General features: G+C 49.5%; 1 protein-coding gene across 8 annotated transcripts in view; it reads left to right on the forward strand.

The window, feature by feature from the left end:
• ELMO1 (engulfment and cell motility 1) overlaps positions 1-16,590 on the forward strand; it is a 376,252-nt gene that overhangs the window by 322,620 nt on the left and 37,042 nt on the right. The window lies entirely within an intron of this gene.

A 16,590-nucleotide genomic window follows, 5' to 3' on the forward strand; every position in this document is an offset into this window, starting at 1 on the left:
GGATGAATAAAGGAAGAAAGAGAGAAACACAGAGCCTCAGAGTTGGGAGGGAAGGCAGGCGCCATCTGGTCCAGAATCCCCTCTGGCAGGCATGCCTATGGAGATGGGGAACTCATTACCTCTGGGGGCAGCCCAGCTCATTTGGGGAGAGCCCGGAGCCTGAGGAAGCTCTTCTCTATTGAGGATGACTCTGCCTCTCTGCACTTTCCACCCTTTGCGCTTCCTTCTGCCCTTGGGAGCCAAGCCCAGGAAGCCCATCCCTCTTCTGGGGCATGGCTCCTCCAATATGCCAAGACCTCTCTCCAATCTCCTCTCTTCTCCAGGCTGAGCCTTCCCCTGTCCTGCACTTAAGACCCTGCCCTCCCCAGTCCCCCTCCACTGAAAGTGCCCCTGGAAATCCTCTGTGACAGGGATCGAGTTGAGTCCAACACTCAGACACTATCCGAGTCAGCTGGGGACAGGGAGGCTTTCATCATCTTCATCCTGGCTTCTCCAAATGACCCCATCGACTTCCTCGGTCCCCTTATCCACTGTAACTCACATGGAGCTGGTGGGCCACTAAAAGCGCCAGATTTTTTTCTCATAGAAGATTGTCTACCAAACCTTCCCCATGCTTACCTTGTAAAGATAAATTGTTTTAACCTGAGCATAACACTTTCTATTCATCCCTATTAAGAAGAGAGACAGGGGCAGCTAGATGGCACAGTGGATAGAGCACCGGCCCTGGAGGACCTGAGTTCAAATCCGGCCTCAGACACTTGACACTTACTAGCTGTGTGACCCTGGGCAAGTCACTTAACCCCAATTGCCTCACTAAAAAACAACAACAAAAAACAAAAAGAAGAGAGACAGTGTTGCCTAGTGGCCCACCAGCTTCGGAGACAAGGCTGCTGTTGTTCAGTTGTTTCTTCATGATCCCCTTTGGGGTTTTCTTGACAGAGATGCTGGAGTGGTTTGCCATTTCCTTCTCCAGCTGAATTTACAGATTAGGAAACTTCAGCAAATGGGGTTGACTTGCCCAGGGTCACACAGCTAGGGAGTGTCTGTGGCCAGATTTGAACTCAGGAAGATGAGTCTTCCAGCCTCCAGGCCTGGTCCTCTAACCACTGTACCACCTTCTATTTGTGCCTATGATACATCCTGTCTGTGTGATCCTGACAAGTCTCCCAGCTCTCAGCACCCCTGGCCACTGAGATGATAAGTGGCTGAGCAGGCTCTCATCTGTCTTGGGGGTTCCCAACATCAGTGAAATCATCAGTCGGGACCCTCCAAAAAATCTCATTAAATGATAGATGTTGTAACCCTGACGATGCTACAGAAACATGAGTTCTCCGTATTGTTTTCTTATTAGAAGCACCATAGCATTCCAAACTGCTACATCTTTGGCCTTGCCGTCCACTGTCTTTATTCTCTGTCCCAGTTCTGTATCATTGAAAACTTTATAAATATGGTGACCGCACCTCTGTTAGTCATTGATAAATATTATCACTGACTGTGCCCAAAGAAAAAAGCCCATGGGTTTGGCTCGAGCCCCCGCCAAGCTCTGAATCCCCCTCTAAGGACACGGGGGCCTTGGTCAGATGCCTTGGAGCTGTGAGGTCCCCTTGTCACATGTATGTCACAGCATGGCCTGGATTTGCTCCCCCTGGGGCCCCTGCCTGGTGCTGGGGTATCTGCCATCCCTCTACCACCTGGTGACCAATTGGCATTGTCTCAGTTCAGTGTTGAGCTTCACTGAGAAGAAATGTCAGGAGGAGCCAGATGGACATTCATGATTTCCTGGGCTGCTTCAAGTTCCAGGATCTCAGAGCTGTCAGGAGAGGTCGTCTTGTCTGGCCCCTCATTCCAGAGGAGGAACCTGAGCCACCAAGGGGTTCGGGGTTCCTTTAAGGTAACAGGGAGACTTAGAGGCCGTCTTGGGAGAGAACAGAGGCCACCGACTCATGAGTCTCTGCCTCTTCCTTCTCTGATTGACAGATGCATTGTGCGTGTGTGTGTCTGTCTGTCTGTCTGTGCGCTGGTGCCCTCTGTCCCTACCTGCCACACAAACCCACCTCTATGTAAAGTTCTCCCCCACAATTTTGCATTTTCAATGTCTGGAATTAATGGGGATGGCCTGGAGGTGACCCATAACCCTCAAGAGAATGGAGGAAGGAGCTAGTCAGAAGACCCTTGGCTTCCCTTGTTGGGGGCAAGTCTCCTGGCCCCAGTGAGTGGCAGCCCCAGCTGGGAGCTGGCTGTCTGAAAGAGCATGTGAAGCCAGGGGAGCTACCAGAAGAAGAAGGGGGACAGGAGCCCTTTTCAAAAAAGGAAAGAGTCCTTAGACTCCGGGGGTGAGCTTGACTGAGATTCCTGGGAAATGGCCAGACTGGTGGTGACTGTTTCAGAGAGAAGAGCCACCCTGGTTTATCAAGTACAGGTCGTGTCAATCTCAACCTCTCTCTCTCTCTCTCTCTCTCTCTCTCTCTCTCTCTCTCTCTCTCTCTCTCTCTCTCTCTCTCTCTCTCTCTGATGTCCAGGATGCCAAAATAGTAGAGGCCATGGAGACAGTTTACTTAATGTTGGCAAGGCTCTTGATTAAGTCTCTCATCCTCTTCTCATTTGGGAGATGAAGAAATGCAGGTTAGATGAGTATGCAGTCAGATGGGTTCAAGAATGGTTACGTGGGTAGGTTCAGAGTACTTATGTATGGTTCTTTGTCAGCTTGGCAGTGGAGTACCCCGGGAATCTCTGGTTGGCCCCGTACTTAACATTTTTATCACAGAATATATATCAAATGTTCTGATGACGCAAAGCTGGTAAAGAGCTAATCTAATGGACGACAAGATCAGGATCCAAACAGGTTCCTGGATACACTGGAACATGGGACTGAATCTAGTCAGATGAAATAAGTCTTGCACTGAAGTCCCAAACACCAATGCTACCAATAGGAGCTGGTAGTGGCATGGATAGATGACATTTATTCTGAAAAGGATATGAAGGTCTTAGTGGACAGCAAGCAGCATTTGCCATGGGCAACCAAGGCATTAGAAATGAAAGGCATGCCAGTGAAGGATCCTGGAACTAGATGACCTCCTTAGGTCCAAGTCCCTTCTCTGGCACTTTCTGTGTAAGATTGGATTACTATATTCCCTTATTTTCATCTGTAGAATGGGCACATTAGATTGCATGACCTCTAAGGTTACCGCCAGCTCTAACATGCGGGATTAGTATTTAGGATTGTCTGACATAGGTGTGCCCCAGAGTTGTGCTTGTCCATGATCCTGGCTACCATGTTCATTAGTGATTTGGAAGACAGCCTAGGAGGCATGGGGTTTTTTATTATTATTTCACAGTATTTTATTTTTTCCAATTACATGCAAAAACAATTTTCAACATTCATTTTTTTTGAAAGATTTTGAGTTCCAAATTTTTCTCCCTCCTTCTCTTCCTTCCCCCCCTCTAAGACAGCAAGCAATCTGATATAGGTTATACATGTGCAGTCATGTAAAACATATTTCCACATTAGTCATGTTGTGAAAGAAGAAACAGAACAAAAGGAAAAAACACACAAAAAAGGGGGGAAAGTGAAAATAGTCTGTTTCAGTCTGCATTCAGACTTCATCAGTTCCTTTTTCTGGATGTGGAGAGCATTTTCCATTATGAGTCTTTTGGAATTGTCTTAGATCATTGTATTGCTGAGAAGAGCTAACTCAATTACAGGCGATCCTCACACAGTGTTGCTATTACTGTGTACAATGTTCTCCTGGTTCTGCTCATTTCACTCAGCATCAGTTCAAGTAAGTCTTTTCAGGTTTCTTACTGCAAATGAGGATTTTGAGCAGGTTCAACAATATGATAGATGACAGGATCACTCTACAAACAAGCTCAGGGAGCCAAAATGTAGATGTGTCACAGGAGGAGGGATGAGGGCAGGTGAGGGAGATTTAGAGAGTGGAGCACCCCCAGAGAGAGGGTGAGGATGAGGAAGGATCTAAACACAATGTCATGTGAGGTGACACTTGGTGAATTCGAGACTGTTTAGTGCAGCAGCAGATAGAGGCACAGAAGCTTGGCAGGTGGAGCCCAGAGACTGGGGGAAAGGAGCCGCCTTCTAATCCTGATGGAGCTGCTTAGTACCTCATTGGCCTTTTGCAAGTTGTTTAATGTTTCCTCATCTGTACAATAAGGGATTGGACTAGAGGTCCTTCCAGCTTTCAATCAATGACTTCAGATATGTGGAAGGAGGGGGAGGCATCCAGAGCTGGTCCCAAGTACTGAGCTGTGGCTTATGGGAGCGTAACCAGCACCTAGATCCTCCGTGTAAGGAAGAGCATGTTAACAAGCAGAGCTATCTGCAAGTGCCCCATGTCCAACCCCAACAGCAGCCCAAAGGCCAGGTAGTGATCTCCCCATCCCCAGAGGTGGTCTAGCAGAGGCTCAATGCCTCTCCTGCTCTCTGGCCAGGCTCAGGTTCATTTTTCTTGATCCCAACTGATTTCCTAAGTTGTCAGAGCAAACCGTGGACCCTCGGGGCTGGGCCACAGACAGGAGGAAATAAACGGACTTCTGAGTTCTGCAGATGCTCATCCCCTGGGCTCCTGGTGACTCTTCTGGATGCCAGAAAGGATCCTGAAATATGATTATCAAAATACTGCTAAAAGCCAGATCTTGGACCATTAACAGAACCAGAAAGGTGAGCCGGAGAGCAGATGCAGGAGGGGCCTCACCAATCTAAGCAGTTTTATTTTTACCTTTTCTCTACTGAATGACACCGAATCCAAGCACTTCACAGCTGCCTGTGCTCCTTCCAGGGGAAGACAGAGGAAGGACGTGTCAGTGGACACACAAAAAGAGATGCTCAGCAGGCCAGTGAACTGTTTTGCTCGGTGTCTTAAAGACCCAAGAAAGGGTTGTAGAGATTCTTTTATCACCAAAGGAAAGTCCCATTGGTTGGCCTCCCCTCTCTGCCCCCATGGACCATGTGGCCCACATTACCCAATGAGCAGTTTTCAGATTAACTGATTGGAAATTGTGTTTCCTTCCTGGTTTATCGAACCATTCTAGTGTGGGCAGGCAATCTGAGAGCTGAGTGGACCCCCAGGGACCATTTAGGTGAGACCTAGTAACACCAATCAATGCAATGCCTTGATTCCAGAGGCCTGGTGAGGAAGAAGGCCACCCACCCCGACAGAGAGGTGATAGACTAGATGTACAGGGGGAGACACATTTTTGGACATGGCCAAGGTGGGGATTTGGTTTGCTCGACTGTCCAGATCTGTTACTTGGGTTATACTGTTGTTTTTCTCTTTTAACAAGGGCAGGGGGTAAGGGGACAATAGGAGGGAGAGAGAAAAATCTTGTTAAGAGAAAGAAAAATGTAATTTAAAACATTTGATGGATGGGGAGAATCAAGCTCAGAGAGATAATGTCATTTGCTCAAGGTCACACAGCTGGTGAAGAATAGAGCTAGGAGTAAAATTCAGTGTTCAAGACAAAAGGGGAAGGAAATTCTAAGTGTCAGAGTCGCAGACCTTAGCATTGGCAGGAACCTCACAGGCCCGCAAGTCTTACCTGAACCAGAGCAACAATTCCCTTGAGAGACCCCCGACTCACTGAGGATGCCTGATGACAGGGGACTCACTCGGTCCCAAAGCAGACCTTTCCTCTTAGGAAAACCTCTCACCACAAGGAAGTTATTCTTGACTTTTACCTAAAACCTGCCCAGGGCATCCGCTGTTCCTGGTTCTGCCCTCTGGACCACACAGACCAAAACCAGTGCCCACGTCCATCTGGAGCCTGTTCTTTTCCAGGCTAAGCATGCCCATTTCCTTCCATTGATTCCTGCATGCCTGCATGGCCCAGAGCTACTCGGGCTCCAGATGAGGTGCGACAAGAGCAGGGGATATGGGCCTCTCACCTCCCTCATCCTGACTTCTCAGGGCAGTCCAAGATGGAAACCTTGCTCCCACTCCCCAACGAAGTCTGCAGCTTTCTTCTTGGAGTTTCTTTGGCTGTCTTGGCCCCAGGGGTAGAGCCCAGCTGCCAGACTCCCCTTGGAGGCTTTCTGGACAGTCCTTGGCAGTGGTGAGTGCTGCCCACATGGACCAGCTTCCCAAGGAACGTTCTCCTGAGATCCCCAAGCTCCGCCCATCACATAATGAGTACTTTAGGGAACCGGCAGCAAGGGCCATCGGGTTAGGAAATGGCTCTCTGGTGAGTCAGTTTGGCTATCCATCAGCATTTTATGTAGATTCTTCAAGAAGTCTCCATTTTCCAGGGAAGCTATAAGAGAGGCCCATTCTCTGAGCTGTCTTTGCTACCTGTCACCCATCACTCAGCTTTGTCTCCTAGATGGGGAGGGAGGCTGAGGCCACCACTCCCCTTCTCCCCTGCCCCACCCCAGGTCATTTTTAAAGGATACCAATGAACAATGCAATGAGAAAGAAAAGGCATCTTCAGGGCCTCCAGGGAAACTGAATTAGCCAGGAGGAAATTGTCCCAGTGCCAGCCAGGAGGAAGCCTAGTGGGGGCAGGGGGCATTTTCAACCCCTTTTGCTGTTCAGTCATTTTTTTGTGTGTGGGGAGCAATGAGAAGGTTAAGTGACTTGCCCAGGGTCACACAGCTAGTAAGTGTCAAGTGTCTGAGGTCAGATTTGAACTCAGGTACTCCTGAATCCAGGGCTGGTGCTCTATCCACTGTGACACCTAGCTGCCCCAACTCATTTTACGGATGAGAAAACTGAGGCAAACAGGGTGAAGTGGCTTGCCCAGGGTCACACAGCTAGTAAGTGTGTGCAGCCAGATTTGAACTCTGGAAGATGAGTCTTCCTGACTCCAGACCAGGCACTCTATCCACTGCACCACCTCGCTGCCCCTTTAAAATCCTAGGATGTGTTTTTTCTGGCTCTAGACATGCTGCATCTTACTGCTTAGAGGAAAGAGGTCATGGGGGCCAGGACCACAGTCCTCTACTTTGGAACAGCTTCTGAGCACTCCTAATACCCAGCCCGGGCAGCTCCTTAGCTGCTGGTCCAGCCACCAAGTCATGCCCTCCATTTGGAAAGTTGCTTCTCCAGCATGCTTTGCTGGGAAAAAACCTCTGGGAAAAAATCTCTGGGTTCAATGCTGAGGTGTCTCTGGAGAGGTATGTGCTTGATCTCTTGGCTTCCTGCCCCCCCCCCAAAGTGATTTTGCTCCAGGCTGAAAGGTTTTCATCTCTAAATGAACATCCAGCATTAGATAATCCTTGGGGTGGAGGTTCTTTTCTGACACCACCTAATGGGCTGTCACCAACTCCTCTTACAAGCACATGGGTCACAAGAAGCAACAGGCTTAGTTACAGGTCAGGAAAATAAACAGAATTCATGGCAAAGAAAAGAATTGTACCCACCATGAGCAGCCCTCCCCTAAGACCTGACTCCCATCTGGTGCTTACTGATAGCCTGTAGATGTCCACAGGGGTCACTAGGGGCAGTGGCAGGTCCATGAAAAATCTTAGCAGACAACATGAACTGAGAAGTGTCCCTAAAAGCACAGAGGAAATATGTGCTGGGCCATACAGCTAGGAAGGTATCTAAGGTTGGATTTGAACCCAGAAAAATGAGTCTTCCTGATTCCAAGACTAATGTTCTATCCACTATGCTAGGGTCACAGAGGCAGTAAGCAAAACAGCTGGCAGAGAGAACCAAGCAATTATTCACCTCAAAATTCATTATTTTCTTTGCGCCTACAAACATGGTTCTCCTTTCAAGACAAATTATTATTTTTTTGTTTTTCCATCACCTTCATTTCCAAATATGTTCTCTCCTCTCCACCCCCAGAAGTCTCTCCCTGTAAGGAAAGAAAAAAAGAAAAAAGAAAATTTAACAAAAGTGACCAATATAGTGCCCCCACCACCCCCCACCAAGAAGGGAAGCAGGGGAATTTTCTCTTCTACTTTAGGACCTATTTTGATCTCATTATAATTATCTGGTATTCATTTTTCCCTTTTTCCATTATTGATATATACATCTACACACACACAAGAGAGAGAGAATTTTCCTGGTTCTGTTTACTTTGTTTTGCATCATTTTGTATCAGTTCACGTGAGTCTTCCTGCGCTTCTCCCAACTCTAACCCTAAGTGAGGAGTAAAAACCTCCCATGTTATCCGCTGCTCTATGAGTGTCCTGATTTCACTTCAGTGAGCCCTTCTGCCCTGACCTAGGGACAGTGCTGCCTTGCTTTCCACAGCAGACAGTCTGCAAGATATGCTGTGATCCGAAGTCCTGGCGCTTCCCGGCCACCTCCCAGTGCTGAGCTTCTCTGTTCACATCTGGCCCTTGATGAGACACCTCTCCTGCTGGGCATGAGAGATTGCACAGCCCTGGCATGGTTCTTAAGAAACTGCCACTGACACACGCTCTCTCTCTCTCTCTCTCTCTCTCTCACACACACACACACACCCCCCACAATGGTGGCGCATCACATCAGAGTAACTGGGAAGTGTTTCTACACTTAGTCCTTGAGCTGATTTGCAACAATAGATTTGGCATTAATCTTCCTACCAATACGGATGTGGGTTTTTTTTAACTTTTCCCAACAATAATGGGGCCTTGTGATGCCATCAATGCATGTGTCATTTTAAAATACCCCTTTGTTCTTCTGACTCACGTAGAAAAAAGTGAGATTGTTTAGACATATTTCTTGGCTAAGCGCCTTTCCCAGAGATGATCATGAAGCCTTGTGGGTTATCAGGCACAGAACATGCAGGGTACCCGCAGAGCCCATGGCTCAGCAGACCTCACCAACCATCCTCTGTGCCCCTCTCAGACAGGGGTGTACCAGGAAGATTGAAATTGGAACATTAGAGGAAAGAGGTTGTCATTTGGAGCAAGCCAGAGGGGATATTGGCATCCTGCTTGTAGACTGTATCCCAAGGCCCCCCCCAGCCTCCCCATAGGGACCCTTGGAAGTAGCCTCCCGTGGCATCCAAAGTCGCGGCTAGTGCAGAGGTAGTTTGTCCCTGCAGCAGAAATGCTGTGACCCCCACCCCACCCCCAAATGAATGGCTATTACTCAGCTGATCTGTAAGGGGCATTTGGAGCTCTCTCCTCCAAAATCTGCCCCCAGGAAGGTGAGTGGGGTAGAATTGCCCAGTTCTTTATGAGCCCTTCTCAGCTGGCAGGGCTTGTGCTCAGCGCCCTGGCCAGTGCTTCAGAGGCTCTTGATTGAGGACCTTTCACTCTCTTCTGCCCAGCGTGTTGCCATTTCTCTGCCTTTAATGCTGAAAGAGTGAGGCAAGGAGAGAAGGGACCCCAAAGAGCTGTTGATCTTTGCTGCCTGTAGCTGGCAATGTGTGCGAATCATCCAACCACACTTCTCCTTTTTCCTGCCCCACCCCCTTACCAGAGAACAGCGCCGAGGAGCCCCTGAATCTTGGGGTGTGTTTTGGTCATTTTGACTGTGTTAATATGGGACAAGTGTTATGGGGAAATAGATGGGGGTTTGGGGTCGGGGTTCTTAGGAATCCCTCTTTAAAGAATGACACCCTTTTGCACACAACTCCAATTAGAATAAAATAATAGTTTACTCAGATGCTAGGGAAAGGAAACCAAGAGAGACATCCTTGGACTTCTCATGGGGAGAAGGCATGGCACAGAGGTGTGGCTCTGAGATACCAATCTCCTCTAGCAGGAGACAGGCAGGTACTTTTATAGAGACCCGATGGTGGTCCAATGAGGTGACTGACTGTGGAAAGTTTCCTTGTTGGGGGAGGACCGTCCCCCACTGGCGGTGACTGGGGGAGTTGGGTGAGGGGTGGCTGTGGATCTCTCAAGCCCTCTCTCTCCCCTCCTCATGCCACAAAGGCAGCAGCCACACTTAATCTTATCTCCCCAGGGGTGGGGGAGACTGGAATGAAGGGTGGTGTTCCTGGAGTTAACTCAGTCCTGATCCTGTGCCGCTTATCTCTTTAGGTGTGTCTGTCCTTTGGTTTAGTTTCTCAAGGAGAAGGTTCTTTTGATTTACCCCACAAAACTTCTGGGATACCCAGGGCCATTCAAATGAGGTACCCAGGCCCATAACAATAAGAATAGGAAATAGATCTGATACAGGGAACTCCCACATATGGGAAATCTCTCCACCAATGCAGGCAAGCACCTTCTTGGCTAATAATAATAATATAATAACTATAATAACAATAACTATAGCTTTAAGGCTTGGCATGCAGTCTCATTTGGTCCTCTCAACAGCCCTGGGAGGTTGGTGTTCTTAGCCTCCCTGAGGCTACTGAGGATGTGACAGCTTAAATGACTTGTGCCCATAGTTACATGACGACTAACTAACTGGAACAGGATTTGAACTCAGATCTTCCTAACTCTGAGGCCGGCTCTCTATCCAACATCCCAGACTGCCTTTCTGATATCAATGTGAGTTAAAAGTGTTACTTTATTTTTTTAATTAACATTTTGTTGGTGCCTTTTATATCAATCATTTCCAGACATCCCACTCCTCTCCCCAACCTAGTAAACATTTTGTTGTAACAGTGACACAGAGTGTTCGGCTTGGTTTAATCTTTTTTTTCAGCTTCATTGTTATGGTTTGGTTTATTTCATAATGCATCAGCTCATGCAAGTCTTCCTAGGTTTCTTTGTTGTCTTTGCTTTGTTTTCAGTTTGTTTTTTTTTACTGCAAAAATTGCCAGTAGGAAGTTTTTCTCTGTTTTGGCCTCTTTGGGACCCACCAGTGGGATTTCTGGCATTCAGGGCAGGGATCATTTGGTGACTTCGATCCCATGACTGCCAATCAGCCACTAGAATAGTAGGACCATTTTGCAGCTCCACCAAAAATGCATGGGTGTGTCTTTGTTTATGTCACTAAGATGTGTGACTGGGGAAAAACTTTCCAGAGCTGATCATTGTGGAACTGAAATGCCCTTCTCTTAGAAGGAGGCCAAGGAAAGGCAAGGGCATGCTGTTTGTGACATTTCTTGCCATCCTGAAAGCACTAACCCCATTGAAACAGTGACTGGAGTAGATTCACATGGGCCCTGGAGCTCAGACAGAGACTGAAGTCCTTCCCCTATGGTCCTAGGAAGTTTCCAAGAGGTGAGGCCTTTAAGGCACTATCCTTAAATCTAAGATCATGTCTCCCACCCTCCTTACCCAAAAGGTTATGGCCAAAGACCATAAAGTCCAAAGGAAGCTGTTGAGAGGAAAAAGGCATCGTGGCCTAATGAATGGAGCTTATATTTGGAATGGGGAGACACCCCACCTCCCCACCCCAGACCATGCTGGCCAAGTGATTGGAGGCTCTGTTTCCTCAGTAGCACCATAGAGCTGATCATGCTTACGCTGCTTATCTCATGGAAGGTTCTACAAACCCTAAGGAGGCATAGAAAAGGGATCCTTTATTCCTATGGAAAAGTCTGGCCATCGTGGCTATCTAGATGAGCCATTTCTCTTCGGCCTTGCACCAACAATTCCCAGCTCCTTCTTGCTGAAAACCTTTGCACGAAAACACGATTGCCTGGCTTCCCCCTCCCCCTCCGCTCCCCACGGCCGCGTGTCCTGGCTGACTTAAAGAGACATTTTGTTTATCTGAAGCTACGGGTAAAATGCCACCCACTAACTGACTTTGCTGGAGGCGGGCTCTGGCAGACATCGGTGAAAATAACTTAACGCTCAGCCGACCATCCGTCGTCTTCCATTTACTCCCAGCCAGTGTGTTGAGGTGATTGAGTTAATTTGGCTCCTTTTTAATTAGCAAGGGAAGAGTTGTCACTCCACGGAAGCCCCTCACCGCCTTCCTGGTCCTGCTCCCCCCAAAGGCAGGATGCCGGGAGAAGACAGCGCTCTGTGCCCTTCTCTTGTCACTAGCTCTGATCCATTCCCTGCGCTAAGGCGAGAAGGAAGGATGCCCTCTCCACACCCCCGAGGCCCCCATTGGAGGGCTCTCTTTCTTTTCCCCTAGTGTAAAAGTGACTTCCTCCTTAAGTTAAAAGGTATGATTATAGGTGTCTGAAAGACAGCTGCTCCCGCCATGCCTGTGAATGAAATTCCCTGTCACGTGTTCAGAACACACCCAGAGAGCTCGTTACTGGGCCAGCCTGGCCACCCTCCCTGGCCGATTTGTTGTTTCCAAAGCTCCTTCAAGGCTTGGGGGAATCATATCTGCCGGCCACACGAGCCAGGTTTTGTTCAGCAGTTTGGTGGACCATGTTCGTAATCAGCTTAATAGAGTCTCCCTAGGTGGTATTATTATTATTGTTATTATTATTTTTTTATTATTGCAATATTATCGTCATCATCAATTTTTTCAATAAGTCGCCTTTCCAGCCAGCACAAGGTTCCCTTCCTCCCTGCTCCCTGACCTTTGACATGGGCATCTGCTGAGCATGCCTGGGAGACTCGTCCTGGCTTCCTGCCATGGTGGCAGGATTTGCTTTTCTAGAGGGTACCAGACAGTGTTGACCTCTGACTGTCATCCAGGGAACCAGATGCCAATGTAGAAGCTGCCTGCAGCCTGCTGCCCTCCCAACAACTGGGTCACTGAGCATGGACCTGATCAGGTAGAAAAGGACCCCCTGGCTGTGGGCTCCTGTGGAAAGAGGGTAGGGATGCAAAGCTTCGAGAGCCCCAGGGTATGGGAGGGCTTCCAAAAGGGGACAGCGGGAGGGCTTCTGCACCTTCTGCCGGCTTTGCCAGTGTGGTGCCCCCTACTCCCCCTCCCCCATTCACCCACTGTGTGCCCTCTGAGCATAGTGATGGTGGGTTCGTCTGTCTACATCGTCCCCAAAAGTCTCTGCACTGTCACTGTAGCAAAGCACTACAGAAAGTCTTGTGGACAATGGAGACCTGTGGGGTCCTGAAAAGGTCCTTCGTCTAGACCCAACAGGTAGCGTTGGCCCTGATCACGGCCCAGTCTGTACAGCACTTGAAGGTCTGCAAAGATTTCTTTTTCACAACCACCCTTCAAGGTCGGTGCTATTATCATCCCCATTTTTACTGGAGGAAATGGAAGCTGACAAAGGTACAGTACCTTGCCCAGAGCCACACAGCTAGTAAATGTCTGTGGCTGGATTTGAACTCAGGTCCTCCTGACTCCAAGCCCAGGCTGCCTCACTGCCTTCCTCTTAACTCTATGCATATGATCTCATGATTAAGCAAAGACCAGGAGGTGGTAAATTTGGTAAAGAGAAGATTAAGTGTGGGGGGTGACAGGAGACACAGTGGTAGCACTGAGGCATCTGAAGGGCAGTGATGCGTAGGTTAGTTTTGTTCTGCTTGGCCCTGAAGGGCAGAACTGGGAGCAACAGAGAGAAGGCCAGGAAGAGGTCAGTTGAGACCCAGTGGTTAGAGTTGTCTATATATAGACCAGGCAGCTTTGGGAGGAGCTTGCGGGGAGGCTCATGAGCCAGGCTCTGAGTTTGGGAAGCTGCATTGGCCCTTTGCTGCTCAATTTGCCCCTGGATTCCCCAAGGAAATGCCCCCAGGGCAGGTGTCCCTGAGGACAGGGGCTATCTCCCAGGCACACCCTGAGATATCTGAGAGCATCCCAATCTCTGCCCTGCCTAGATCGGGGACTGCCTGTCTTTCATCACCACAGAAGCCCACCTGGGATGAGCAGATGAGAGGTCTGATGTCAGGTCCCAGTGCCTCAGTTTCCTAAGATGGACTATGGTTCAAGAGTGGTATGTAGCATGTGGCTGCCTGATGATGAGATCTGGACTGTTTCACATCAGTCTTGTGGACAGAACAAGCCTTCAAGGCATCAGGGGTCTATGGGTGCTTCCGTGGGAGCTCGGCTCCTCCGGGGTTCATGGGTGGACGACAGGCACAGAGACATCCCAATATGTACTCCAGGTGTTCTGGCTGGGTGGGGACTGCAGAGAATGGATCACTGGCAAAGCTTTTGGAGTCCCCAGCATTCCCCTGTGAGGTATCAAAGGAAACCATAATCAGGATTCACATAGTGAATCCCCTCTCCGAAGGGAAGTCTCCCGGGAAGACTTACTTTAAAATATGTTGTTGCTTAAAGGGGTTCCTTTCAATTGTCTGGAAAACCTTTCCCTGCCAGCGTCCCACGCGTGAGGCATTCCCCAAGTGGCGCTTCCACAGGAGAATCCCAAAGTTTCTTGGTACCACCGATTAGTAGCTACTCAGAGGACCAGGGCTTGTCCCTAGGGGTGAGTTTTGTTGGGGAAAACCAAACAAAATGAAGGTCAGAGAAGTGAGTGGAGGAGGAATCCCACGGCTGGCCAGTGGCCACACTTGGGGCATAGAGGAAAGTCTGCTAACCTTGGACTTGAGAGTTCCCCGGGCTCAAACCCTCCCTCTGGTACTTACCAGCTGTCTGGCTGTCAGGAAGTCCCCTTTCTTCCCTCTGGCTCATCTGTAAAATGGGATAGTAACACCTCTCTCACAGCCCTGGGGTGAGGCTCAGATGAAGGATGTGTGCAAAGTGTTTGCATCCACACTGAGAATTGGGACCAAGATAGTGTCTTTTGTCCTGGGATCTCCCCGCCCCAACTTTAAGTCATTCTTCCAGGAAGCCAAAAGTAATGTTCCAACTAGACCACAAGCATCTCATGGGCAGGGGCCATGCGGCCTGGCCAGCCTAGCCCAGTGCACAGGTTCTAAATCAGGGGCTCTTCCTCTGGGGTCTGCGTGGTGGGGGGAGGGTTCTGTTAATACGTCATTAACCATCATTCCATATCAGTGGCTTCCTTTGTCACCCTCTGCATTACAAATTGTGGCTGAAGAAGGGGTCCGTGGCACCCACCTGATGGCCCCCCGGGGAGGGGGGCGTAGCACCAAGGAGATGGAGACGCCCTGGACTGGATAGGCTCTGAAAGTGCAATTGTGCTAGTTCTTGACAGGGCTGAGGGCACATTGGCATCCCTGCCTCTTAATGCCAGTGGAGACCCATGTACAGCACACTGTCTTTGAGCACAGCCCGGGCTGTTTTGCAAACAGTCACTGAAAGGTCTCTAAATGTTGCACCAAAAGGTCAGAATTAAGACTGGTGTCTGTGAGATTCCTGGTTTTAATTGCAGCAACAAAGCCTTCCCATCTTCAATTAGAACCGTCTTGAAACCACTGTGGATGGGCGCCAAGATGCGGGGACCCAGACCTTGTGACCCATACAGCCATTTTGTCCCCTCCCCAGCTCAGGGCCCTCCCCATGGGGCCTGAAATTCATGCCCCTCCCCTTTTGTAGTACAGCTAACAGCAGTGTTTGTGCAATAGTGACTCATGGGAGGCCAGAGACAGGTGTCGGATCAGGTATTATTCGGCTGTGAACTGCGTTATTGGAGGGGGTGGGGAAGATGCAAGGATGCTCAACCCCATTTTGCATTGGGTCCGTCTCCTGATTTCTGAGCAAGGCTGAACCCCAGCCCCTTGCCTTCCAGAGAAATACAAACATCCTCTCTCAGCCTTCCCTAGAAGCGTGGGGTTGGGGTCACCAGGGAGGATGGGACCGGGGAAACATCTGCTGCCTTCTCGCCCGCCAGGTCGGGCTGCTTTGGCCAAGGCCCCCCAGTTCCTGGAGAAAGCACTGGCTTGGGCGGCAGGGAGCCCAGCTGCTATCCTGCAGGACCACCCTGGGCAAGTCCCCGATTGCCCCGACTCAGTTTCCTCCTCATCCTCAGAACTTTAGCCCAACAAACCTTCTTTAAGCAGCTTCCTTAATCCAGGCACTGAACTCAGCCCTGGGGCTGAGAAGGAGACAATGAGCACGCGGGTCTAGCTAGGGTAGGACCTTAGCAGTCATAGCCCATCAGTGACAAGGGCGGTGCTTAGAGGTCTTGGAAGCAATTTGAACTGGGCGTGAGCTCTTTGGAAGCAGGGATGCTTCCTTCTGTGTAGCTCCAGTGCCTGACATACGTGGGTACAGAGCACCCTTTTTTTTTTTTGGTGGGGCAATTGGGGTTAAGTGACTTGTCCAGGGTCACACAGCTAGTAAGTGTCAAGTGTCTGAGGTTGGATTTGAACTCAGGTCCTCCTGAATTCAGGGCTGGTGCTTTATCCACTGAGCCACCTAGCTGCCCCCTGTACAGAGTACTCTTAGCACTGTACCTGGCACACAGTAAGTGCTTCATAAATGCTTGTGGATTGGCCTCTTCCAGAGTTTCATGAGGCAGGAGTGTCAGGTATGTGACGGTGAGAGCCCTTCACCATCGGCTTCTGCAGAGTTACCAGTGTCATTGGAAAGGCGAAGGCGCCCCCTTCCTCCCCAGGCTAGTAGAGGAGGGCAGCATCCCCAGAACAACCAGCACCCCCCAGTGCCTCAAAGCTCTGCCTTTCCCCTTATTTTCTCCCAGTTTAGCCCTGACTGTCCACGTGCAGAATATTGAACCCCAGACATGGGGCGCAGGAGGCTCAAACGCATGGGCCTTGGAGATGAAGTGCCGCATGGGAGGGATTCTCAGCCACAGACAGATGTTCACACATCCAGAGACAGCTGAATCCTTTCCGGATGATGGCCTTCCGGATGCCGACTGCAACAGCTGCCTTGTTGCTTCTGTCCTTCAATCCAAATGCCCTGAACACCCATAGTGAGGGTGTCCTGGGTGGCTTCAGAATCCCAAGATTGGGTTGGGGGAGAGGGAATAGTTTCATTTTAT

The sequence above is a fragment of the Dromiciops gliroides genome, chromosome 1 (assembly GCF_019393635.1).
Source record: "Dromiciops gliroides isolate mDroGli1 chromosome 1, mDroGli1.pri, whole genome shotgun sequence".
NCBI lineage: Eukaryota > Metazoa > Chordata > Mammalia > Microbiotheria > Microbiotheriidae > Dromiciops > Dromiciops gliroides.